Source organism: Zootoca vivipara, chromosome 8 (assembly GCF_965207765.1).
Source record: "Zootoca vivipara chromosome 8, rZooViv2.hap1.1, whole genome shotgun sequence".
Classification (NCBI taxonomy): Eukaryota; Metazoa; Chordata; class Lepidosauria; order Squamata; family Lacertidae; genus Zootoca; species Zootoca vivipara.
Window position 1 is genome coordinate 1634664 of NC_142591.1, and position 11139 is coordinate 1645802.

Consider the following 11139-nt stretch of genomic DNA (forward strand, 5'->3'; position numbering starts at 1 on the left):
TTGACATGAGTCATGCTTCTGGCTCACAGAGAGCCGCTAACAGGGGTCCTTTCCCTTTAAAGCTGACTATTAAAGACAGTAAGGTGGGCAACCCCGCAAACCCCGGTCTCTACAACTACATTCCATGCTATTGCTTTCAATGAGAACTATTCACAACTAACACTTGCCAGATTGTGCCAAAAACCTTTCTCTGTTTAAGCACAATCACCTTATGCTTTTTATGATTACCTTATGACATTTATTAAGTATGCTTGGAGCTGTTGATGTTTTCTATTTTACTCTTTCATCTGTGTCTATGTGCTCATTTTTCAAGCTTAGTGGGGGAAATGGCAACACATTTGCCCCATGCCTTGTTTCAATATGTGGCATGATTATGGAAGCTGCTTCCTCATACGAGGAAGCCTGATGAAATTTCAAATCATTCTAGTCAGCCAGATAAACTAAACCAGGCTTCCACAGCTTGAGCTAAACACAACCAAACAGCCATGTATCAGAGTCCATCAGAGACCAAGTATGCATCTTGCTTTGGCTGTTGCCTGTAAAACATGGGACTGGCAAACACCTGGCAGATCACTGCAGGCGGATGACGGGCTGTGCTTGGCTTGGTGGTTCATAAGTTGTGTGGGCCTGAGCAGAATTAATCCTGTGGTCTGCCATCATGTGCTGCCCAGCCACTCCTTGATATGTGCAATATATCAGTCTTAAGCCTAAACTTCACAGGGCTCTGATATACTGCCACATTCTTTTCAGTATCAGGAAATTCTATACTGTATACCCAGTATAGATGAATGGAATGTTCCCAAGTATTGGAGATATTGTGGTTGTAAATCTGTGCCTGCGCACAGAGGCCGTTGCTTACCTGAACTGCACCGAACTGTGAGCAGTGCCAGATTTAGGACAGTGCAGGTGGTCCCCAAGGGGGTGCAAAAGTGAGAAGGACAAAAACTGACAAGATCCGTTTGGGGGTGCCAAATTTTGGTCTTGCACAGGGCAACATAGTACAAAAGATGACCAAAGACTGCCCCAGATGTGAGGGGGGTTCTGGGGAGGCTCTGAAAGTCATGAACTGATGTCTGAGAGCACTTTTGGATTGGATGAGGGCAAGGAAGCGAAAGCTATAATTCAGGTCAGATAGAGGTACTGGTGAGGAGATCTACTTCCTGTTCTGAAAGGGACTGTGCTCCCCACAAAGCAGGACCCCTGTCTACTTTCATCTCTGACCATCCTATGTTATTGTCACTTTTGGCCTTGAAAGCCAAATCAAATTAAACTCTCACTGCTGTAGTTTCAGCCTGGTTTTTTAAAATCTATCATAGCAAAAAAAAATTGAAAAAAGTGTATTTTCTTTTTATCTTGGCTGTTTATTGTTTTACTTTTTATTATTATAAAATGCAGTGAATACCTCTGTAGAATGATAGAGTCAAAATAAATCCATAATTATAATGGTGGTGATACTGTGTAAACCACCTGAGTCAGAGAATTAACACAAAGGATCAATAGGGAGACCAGGTACAAAGAGGTCAGGTGAGCCATTTGGAGGAATGGATTAAGACCAGGAAGGGCTGTGCATGTTGTGGCCTTGTGAACTGGGACAACGTAAGAACCAAATGAGCATATAGCATAGCCTGTCTTGACCATTCAGATCACCTGTTAGCCTCCATCCATCCTTCCTATCTCTTAAACAGGCTCCGCTCAGGGGCGATCGTGTCAACAGCCGTGGTCATTTGTCCATTCCTGAGATCCACCAGGGCTTCAACATTATTGCCATGTGTGCAGCCCTGCCTCTGGATGTGGGCCCCTGTCTTTTATAAACAACTATATACATGCAATGGCAAATTATTGTTATGTCCTGATATAGGGAGCGTCTTTTTCTAGTATGCCTTTTTATCCACCTTTCCTTCTTAAGGAAGTGGTTCCGCTGACAGATAAACAAGCTTTCTATCAGAAAACTTGCTTACCTGTGCAGTAGGTGTTTCATCTCTTTATCAGCATTACAAGAATGGCTGTTTTGCTTTGTCCCCAAATGGAGAAGGAGGTAAAATTACTAAGCTGCAAATGTGTGTGCCTGTTTGCAGAGTCTTACCATGGAAACTGATATCTCTCTAAAATGCTCCCCTTCATTCCAATGTCACTTCAGAGAGGACAGGCTAAAAGGATTATTTGCCTGCTCCTGACCTGCCCTCATTGTCTGAACAAGCAAAACGACTGAATGAATGGTGTAATTTAACCTCTGAGGAGATAACAGGATGAAATGTGTCCACCAACATTTGTTATTAGCATTTCCCATGAAGTGTCTGGGTTGGTTTCAAGGGGCCTTAGTCACAGATGGATATCAGGAACTCTCATAACTGTGGCCTGTTCTTACCACTGAAATATAGGGGCATTGCTGTAGGATCAAGCGGCCTAATATATGGGACAGGAATACTAGATTTCAATACTTTTAATCCTGAAAACATCCCGATTCTGAAATGACGAGGCAACATTACTTGATTTCCATTTGTATTTGCTAAACAAATGGAAAATGATAGGTTATTGGTCATTATACACTAGACTGATTGGCAGATGGGACCAATCACAAAATGCCAGATCCACCACCTTCATAGACTCTGTGTAATGGAGACAGGTCCTGCATGATGGGCAGGCACACACTGCAACGGAACACTGCTCTCTGTTGGCTCACCTTATGGAGCAAATGTACAAACCCAGAAAACCCAGGGAGAATTCTGCCAGAGCAGAGCAGCCCTAAGTGCATTAGAAACTGCTTAGATGAGTGTGCTTTTGAGTTTATTTACTTAGCTATTTCTAGAATATACATCCCTTCAAGAACAGGTTCATAGCAGCTAGCAAATATAATGACTCATAATAATAACCTCAGTGGTTTGGAGCACCACCTTAGGTTTATGTGCTAGTTGTGTCCCCTCCTGGACCAAAATAGTATGGCCGTGGTTATTCATGCTCTTGTAACTTCCTTATAGGATTAATATATTGAAGCTGGTTTGGAAACTGCAGTAAGTTCAAAACACAGTCATTGCATAGCAACTGAGATCATGTTTCAGCTCTACTGAAACAGCTTCACCGACTCCCTTTCAGAGCTCAGTGAACTGTGCTGATGCTTACCTACAAAACCCTTCATGGCTTAGGGCCAAGGTATTTTTCAGATCATCTACACCAGAGGTTTTCAACCTTTTTGAGTCCGTGACTCCCTTGACCAACTACATTCTTTCTGCGGCACTCCTGTGGGGCTCAGGAGCCCAGTTATGCCACCCCTTGTCTGCAGAGCTGGCAGCCTCTTGCCCTTTTTCAAACACTCTCCCTTGACTGGAGTGTTCCCTCAGCCTCCTCTTTTGTCCCCTTGCCGTGGGAGTCCTCTGGGCAGCCACAACTTCCACCCCTGGTCTCTGAGCTGCCACCCCCACCCCAAAGAGAGGTGCCTCCTCACACCGTCCCACAGAGGCCTGTGAAGCACCCCTTGGCCAGCCCCAGAAGCACCATTCGCCTGGGGAGCTTGTAGCCAGGGTTGCTGCAACAAACAGCTGTGCAAGCCTTTGGCAGATGTGGGAGGACATCAGAGGACGGAGGGAAGGAAAGAGGAACAGAGCCCAGTGCTGCCCATGGCACCTCTAACCATCATTCAAGGCACACTGGATGAAAACCACTGATCTACACCCATAATTGATCTACCTGATCACTGAGATCATTATCTGAAAACCCTGCAATCTGAGGAAGGGAGGGTGGCGACCATGCCTTTAGAACAGGCATAGGCAACCTCGGCCCTCCATATGTTTTGGGACTACAACTCCCATCATCCCGGACCCCTGGTCCTGTTAGCTAGGGATGATGGGAATGGCAGTCCTAAAACATATGGAGGGCCGAGGTTGCCTATGCCTGCTTTAGAATGTTTCCCCAGGGAAATTGGGGAAATGTAGGTATTTCTCATGTGAATTCTATCAGATGATACGTCAACCAGTAAGATTGGATTTTTATTTTGTACACACATGTGGTGTGTGCTATTACGCTCTATTATCAGAATGTTATTATTTGCTGTGATTTCAAAGTGAATTCAAAGGTTAGGTATTTCTTAACAGTGCACCACTTCTTACTACTTTGTTGTTATCTTTCTCAGGAGAGACCATGGAGTGTCTCTGAGGGTGAAGCCAAATCACTGGAGAATCACAGCAGCTGCTGTGGCTGCAGAGATTGGTAACTTGTAACTGCTGCCTCCCACATTGTTTTTGCCATGTTAACAGCATCAAAGTGGCCTCTCTGGGGCACAAGCCTGGGCAGTATGTATGGAAGTACTGGGCTGCCCAGGCAACCCCTTCCTCTTGGCCCTGCTGATGTGGTCCAAAGAAAAGCAGAGCAAGACGCTTGGCACCAGCTTGGCTGCAGGAGTTGCCAGAAGGAGGCATACAAGACATATTACCATTGCTTAGGAGTCTCTGAGCTGACCTGCCACTTTCATCTTCAGGTACAAGTTTCCTTGTGTGCAAATGGCTAAACATCAGGAAGAACTTTCTGGCAGTTACAGCTGTTTCACAATGGAATGGACTCCTTTGTGTGGGAATGTTAGGGATGTGGATTAGGATATATTATTAGATAGACCCTATCGAAGCTTGTGTTATCAAGCTTCCAATATCAGCAGAGTGACATTCCCCTTTTGTGCGCAGCAAAAGTGTGTGTTTAGGTTTGTTAAAACCTATACAACAATATTATACTTCCTGGCAAATCCCCTTTGTCCCTCTTAAAAGAAATACACGACACAATAGTCTTAAAATAAGATAGAGTTTACTCACATGACATCCTGAGTTAACAGCATAATCTCAGAAAGGCAGGCTTGCTTAGAAAAGTTACATTTATGTACATGTGGAGACTACTGTACTTAGTAAAGTAAGGCTCCATTTGGTCTCTCTCTTGGCAGGAAGCCGAGAGAGACTCTAACGCTAAGATGTTGCTTCTCTGAAGTGTGTGGTCCAAGAGAGGGAAATGGCTACTGGCCAGTAAATTTATCTGCCACCTTTCCCATCTCATTTGCATGTGTGGAGGAACAGGAAACTGACCTGGTCAGGTGTTCCTCCATGTGATCCTCCATGTGGACACTCTGGGAAGTGTTGTGACTTGTCTGCCCCAGTATTCCATCCCACACTTTGGGAGGTTGTGGACTCTCCTTCCTTGGAGGTTTTTAAGCAGAGGTTGGATGGCCGTCTGTCATGGATGCTTTAGTTGAGATTCCTGCATTGCAAGGGGTTGGACTAGATGACCCTTGGAGTTCCTTCCAACCCTACAATTCTATAATTCTATGAAATACAGATTTGCTTGCTTTTTGAAAACTCTCCCCACTGACAAAAATAACAGCCATTTTTTTTATTTGACTGATCAGTGGTTTGTTTCTTTGGCAGCCGAAAAGGTTACAAAAAAAACCAGAGCAAGCCGCAGCACATCACTGTCTTGGATTCTAGCCTAAATTTTGCATTTTGCATTGAGAACTGAAGTTTGCAGGCTACATATCAGAAACAGCATGTTTCTAGGTAATTAGTGTTTAGAATCAGTTTGCGAAGCTAAAGCGGCTCCAGATTGCAATATACTATAGAAAAAGAAAAAGAAAAGTTTTGTGTGTACATGTATGTGGATGCCTTCATGTACAAATGCCAAGTTAACATCTGCAAGTAATACACGCTCTGCTAAGAGCCATAATATTGTCATGGTTATGGCCCATTCACTAAAAATCATATGTGTTTTAAGCTTTGCATTGTTTTGCATAAAAATCTTTCTTAGGGATAGAATCATAGAATCATAGACTTGTAGAATTGGAAGGTGTGGTGTGTATTATTACTAGAGCAGTCAACATTTTCCTGAAACAATATATCCTCTCCTACCTTCCTTAAGATTCCCATGGAAGGGACCATGAGGGTCATCTAGTCCAACCCCCTGCAACTCTTTTGCCCAACGTGGGGCTTGAACCCACAACCCTGAGATTAAGAGTTTTACACAAATAGGGGCACAAGCTGCAACTTTCTACAGCTCCCCATACCTGCAAGTATGTCTGCTGTCCTATTTCCTCTGTTCTCCCAAACCAAAATGTGTGCAGTAATAAGATGGGGAAACATGTGGCTCTCCAGATGTTGCCAGACTCCATTTCTCCCAGCCAGTATGGCCAAATGCTCAAGACTGGAGGGAGTTGTAGTCCAGCAGTACCTGGGAAGCCGCTGAGTACCTCACCCCTGCAATATAGGCTAGGTGAGAGTGCCTTTAAATCCTCCAGCCTAGGAACATTTTTCTATGACTCCCCTCCCCCAATCCCTGTGTTGTGATTTAGCTGCCTTATAGTTTGTTTGCTGATTGATCTATGACATTTTACTGTGCTCCACTGTTTATTTAGTTGTGTTGATAATGCAAGTCATCACTTGGGGGGGGGGGCAATGATATGGAAATAAATTGCAACGATAAATAAATAAGAACAAAGCTACTTGGTATGTTCTTTATTATGACTTTAGTTGGGAAAGGTCAACATTTAATCATTAAAATAAGTAAAACAATTTCACAATTCCTCCTGTAGTTATAAATGCAAAATAGCTTGTTAGAAACAATAATTTAACTAAAACATTTCATTGCATTGTGACATATGTGAACACCTACAAATCTAACCCAAAATTTCTCAGTTCTATGCTGTCTGGAATATGTTTTTCGGTGTAGGGCCCACAACAGGCATAAAATTGGGTCTTTGTGTATGCTTTGGTTCCAAAGGAGTTCCGAGAAGCTGTAAAATGTGATATGGTCTGCACAATTCTGCTTTCCAAAAAATCTCAGCTTCTCTTTTTCTTTCTCTTTCCCTCCTGCTCCAGTCCCTTTCTTCCCTTTACTCCCCCTTCCCTTCCCTATCTTTTACTTTAAGAATTTTATGGCTATGGAGCTATGCTTGAAGCTGTGTGGGTAAAAAGCTGAGAACTCAGGAGGGGCTTCAGTGCTCTCTATAGCTCCTTAACTCTCCCCATGACTTACTGAAGCAGAATAAACTGTGCAGATAGTAAGGAGGCAGTTATCTTTTTTGTTGAAGAGTTTGGATTACCTTCTTGCGGATTTCTTACTTATTAATGCAGTATGCACACACTTCATTTTCATAGCCTGATATTTAACTATTTAAGATATTGAAGGACGTGGGCATAGCAAGGGTGTTTGTTATGGGGCAGGCCTTTGGGGGGGGCAGAACCTCTGCAGATCAGAGTAGATCCACTGAAAGTAATGAACATGACAAACTTAGGTTCATTAATTTCAGTGTGTTTGCTCTGAGTATTACTTACTTGAATACAACTCTTTGAGTTAAGAAGATCTGTGTGATTTTGCACTGAGGATTTTATTTTCTAAAACTACCGACATATTTTTGTGAGTTGATAGGAAAAGGTTTAGGGGTGGCCTATTAAGGACCCTGACAGCAAGTTTCAGAGGGGCAGAAGTTGTGCTAAAGGGTTTAATAAATGGCTGTCATTATTCTCACTTTGCGGAGATGGAAGCCTTAAAAGGTCAACAGTATTCCACAGTAAAAGTGCCTTTCCCCAAACCATCCAAAATCCCAGAACTGGAAGTGATAAAGATGCAGCCCAATTCCTCCAAAGTGCATCCTTTTTTATATAAATGCATTTTAAGAGCACATTTTAAAAAAATAAAAACAGCAACTGCTTGGAAGGACTAACAATTTTAAAGATCACAGTAATTTATTTTTTTACAAAAATGTTTTACCCTTTTTTCTCCTGCTCCAGCCATAATGAAAATTGTTCCTTTGTAATGCTCCTGCTTGCACTGACTGATCGCCGAAGAATGGATGCTTTTGAATTATGGTGCTGGAGGAGACTCTTGAGAGTCCCATGGACTGCAAGAAGATCAAACCTATCCATTCTGAAGGAAATCAGACCTGAGTGCTCCCTGGAAGGACAGATCGTGAAGCTGAGGCTCCAATACTTTGGCCACCTCATGAGAAGAGAAGAATCCTTGGAAAAGACCCTGATGTTGGGAAAGATTGAGGGCACAAGGAGAAGGGGACGACAGAGGACGAGATGGTTGGACAGTGTTCTCGAAGCTATGAACATGAGTTTGACCAAACTGCGGGAGGCAGTGGAAGACAGGAGTGCCTGGTGCTCTGGTCCATGGGGTCATGAAGAGTCGGACACGACTAAACAACAACAATGTTCCTGTTTGCACTGGGAGGAAATCAACCACTGACAACAAGGAAGTAGCATTATTCATTTAAATATCATCATCAGTAATCATGGGTAGTACTCTCCCCCATGAATTTTTCTAATACGCCTTTACAGGCATCTACAGTGGTGACCATCAGTAAATTCCATATATTAATTACATGTTGTGGGAAGAAGTACTTATTGTTGTGTGCCTGATTGTGAATTCTACCAGGGTTGTTTCTTTTTGGGGAGGGGGGGACATGTGTGTATCTACTTTCTCCAGACCATGCATAATGTCATAAATTATATCATGTTTCCCTTAGTCGGGTTTTTTCCCTGCAAAACTAAAAAGCCTTGTTTGGCTTCCTATAAAGAAGTGTTTAGATTTGCCCTTCCCCACTCCTACTCCCAGAACAGCTGAACAGCACAGATGCCAACGATCTAACAGGCGCTGCTGTGTACATGAGTACCAGGGTCATGGCCATAGCCTCAAGTCCCATCTAGATCAAATATTGATGATACAAGTTTACCTTGCCACTCATGCTCCAAGTTCATGCACACATCTTAACTTCAAATAATACCCCCGTCTGTCAATAATATGTCTGAATTCTAAACAACAGTCATTGCCTCTATTCACAGACCAGAAATTATTGCCTTGCAAACATTCAAGCCAGTATGAATGCAAACTAGGCTTAGCATCCAAGAGTGAAGTCATTTCACTCCTCCCTCAAACTCTGAGTCTTTTTCAGCATTTATAATCTGCTTAGCCACAGAAGCATCTCTCATTCCCTATGTCCCCATGTACTGTCATCTCTCATTCCCTATGTCCCCATGTACTATCATCACCTCTCATTTTATAGGTATCACATTTTCTATTATTAGCCTACTAAACTTTGCTAAATATCATGGGCCACATCACATGACTCCACTTTGATTTACTGATAATCTGGCACAATAGAAACATCAGTCCATATCTTGAGCAAAAGGCACTCAGTGCTTTAAGAAAAGACTACTTTCTTTTGCGTAGCGAAAACGTTTCCTCTGTATTGGTGGTTTTTGGTGGTACATCTGAACATGTTACTTATTTAAAACAAAACTTGTGGTGGCAGCTGTGCCGGCCAGTTTCCAGTAAATTGGTCAGAATTAGCCATCTTCCCAAGAGGAGATTTACTAGAAGGAAAGTGTGAAAAATTGTAATGAAGCTGACAACATCTTAAGTTTATGTGAATTTAGATCATAGGTGCCACCCACACCCCATAAAATATTTGAGGGGACCAGGCCCCCCAAAGTTGCCATCCAAATGATGTGTGTGCTGTGTCATGTGATTGGTTATGTGGGATGGGGTTTACATCATGATATGTAGCCAGACTGAAGCACATTGTTATCAGTTACAATTTTGAACAGAATTGAAAGCAAATATCAGGCGGGGAGCACAATAATTTCTCTCAATCCACAGACATTTCATGAAAAGGGAGTCTTGACCACAAAGTATAAATTAATTTCTAACACAATTTAAAGCAAACACTACACCCAGAGGGAATAATGTCCTGATGGGAAATGTGATTATCCTGAAAGAAGGTACAGAAACAGAAACAGCCACTGATGTCCTGGTGCCAGTTGAGTTTGTGAAATTGAAAATAAAAATGGTTGGCTGGGTGAAGTAGTATGATAGTCATTAGTATGAAATCCTCTTTTTAAAAAGGACTTAGGTGACATTTGCCTGCAAGTGTAAATTCCCATGGGCATTACAGCTTGATGCTAACCTGCTACTTATGAATGCAGAGTAAAATGTTGTGTGCGCAGGTCACATCTTATATTGGTCACATTACATTGGTCACAAGTCACTTTCCATAAAACTTTTTTTTCAGTTTCCAATAAACATTACTATAAGTTTGATGCTTAACCCCTGAAACATTTGCTCTTTATGTATATTGCCTTTTTAGAGAAAATGCTTACCCAAGTTACAAATAAATTCTTGAGGTTGCAAAACTGTTACATTTGTCAAATATTTTAAAACACAATGAAAATATATAAACTACTTCTGACATACTTCTTGGTTCTTTTTGTTGGGACGATCAAGCCAGCTAACAAAAAAATGGTTTAATGTCAATTGGAGTTAAATAATATTAGTTAAAACTATATATATATATATATATATATATATATATATATATATATATATATATATATATATATCCCCCTTTGTTAGGAAACTTGCTCTTTAAACCAGACAGAGCTGTTTCTGCCCCTCCCCAATAACCACTCATGGCTCAAGCAGCTAAATCACATCAGCTAGTCATACCTCCTTTTGAAGCTGACTCTTATTCTAAACAGTTGGGGACTGTAGATACACAGCAACATTTTGCTACATTGTCATCTGAAAATGCTGCAGTTCATCTCTGTAGCTGTTACCACAATTTAGTGTTGGGTTCCAAACCACTTTATGACAGCTCAGAGTCAAGTGATTGCTCACTATAGGCACCAAATGATAAAACGCATCAGTGGCAGCAACAAGCAAAGTTTATGCCTCTGGGATTTTTCCAGACTTCCTCTGAAAAACATTGTTAGCTAGTTTGTTAGCATTTATTCAACATTTACAAGAAGTATTTCAAGTGGTGTATAGTGAGCTGAAAAAGGACAGATTATCAATTCCTCATTTTAGTAGCAATTATTTGACAACTGCTGTTTTCCCACCTGGACATAACTGACCACCATGACTAGAATTTATTCTCCACTGGTTTTAAAAGCAAATTGCGTTCCAACTTGTAGCTATTATTTTATTTTATTTAATCATTAAAATATTTCTTCCTCTCAGCCAAACTCTCCAGAGATCATGATATGAGCTGGTTTATAAGCAGAGTAAAAATTTTTTGAACGAATTCCTATTTTGAACGAATTCCTGTATTTTGAAAAAAAATATGAACAAATTCCTATGCCCCACAAATAACCCAGAGATTCATTTAAAATAAAA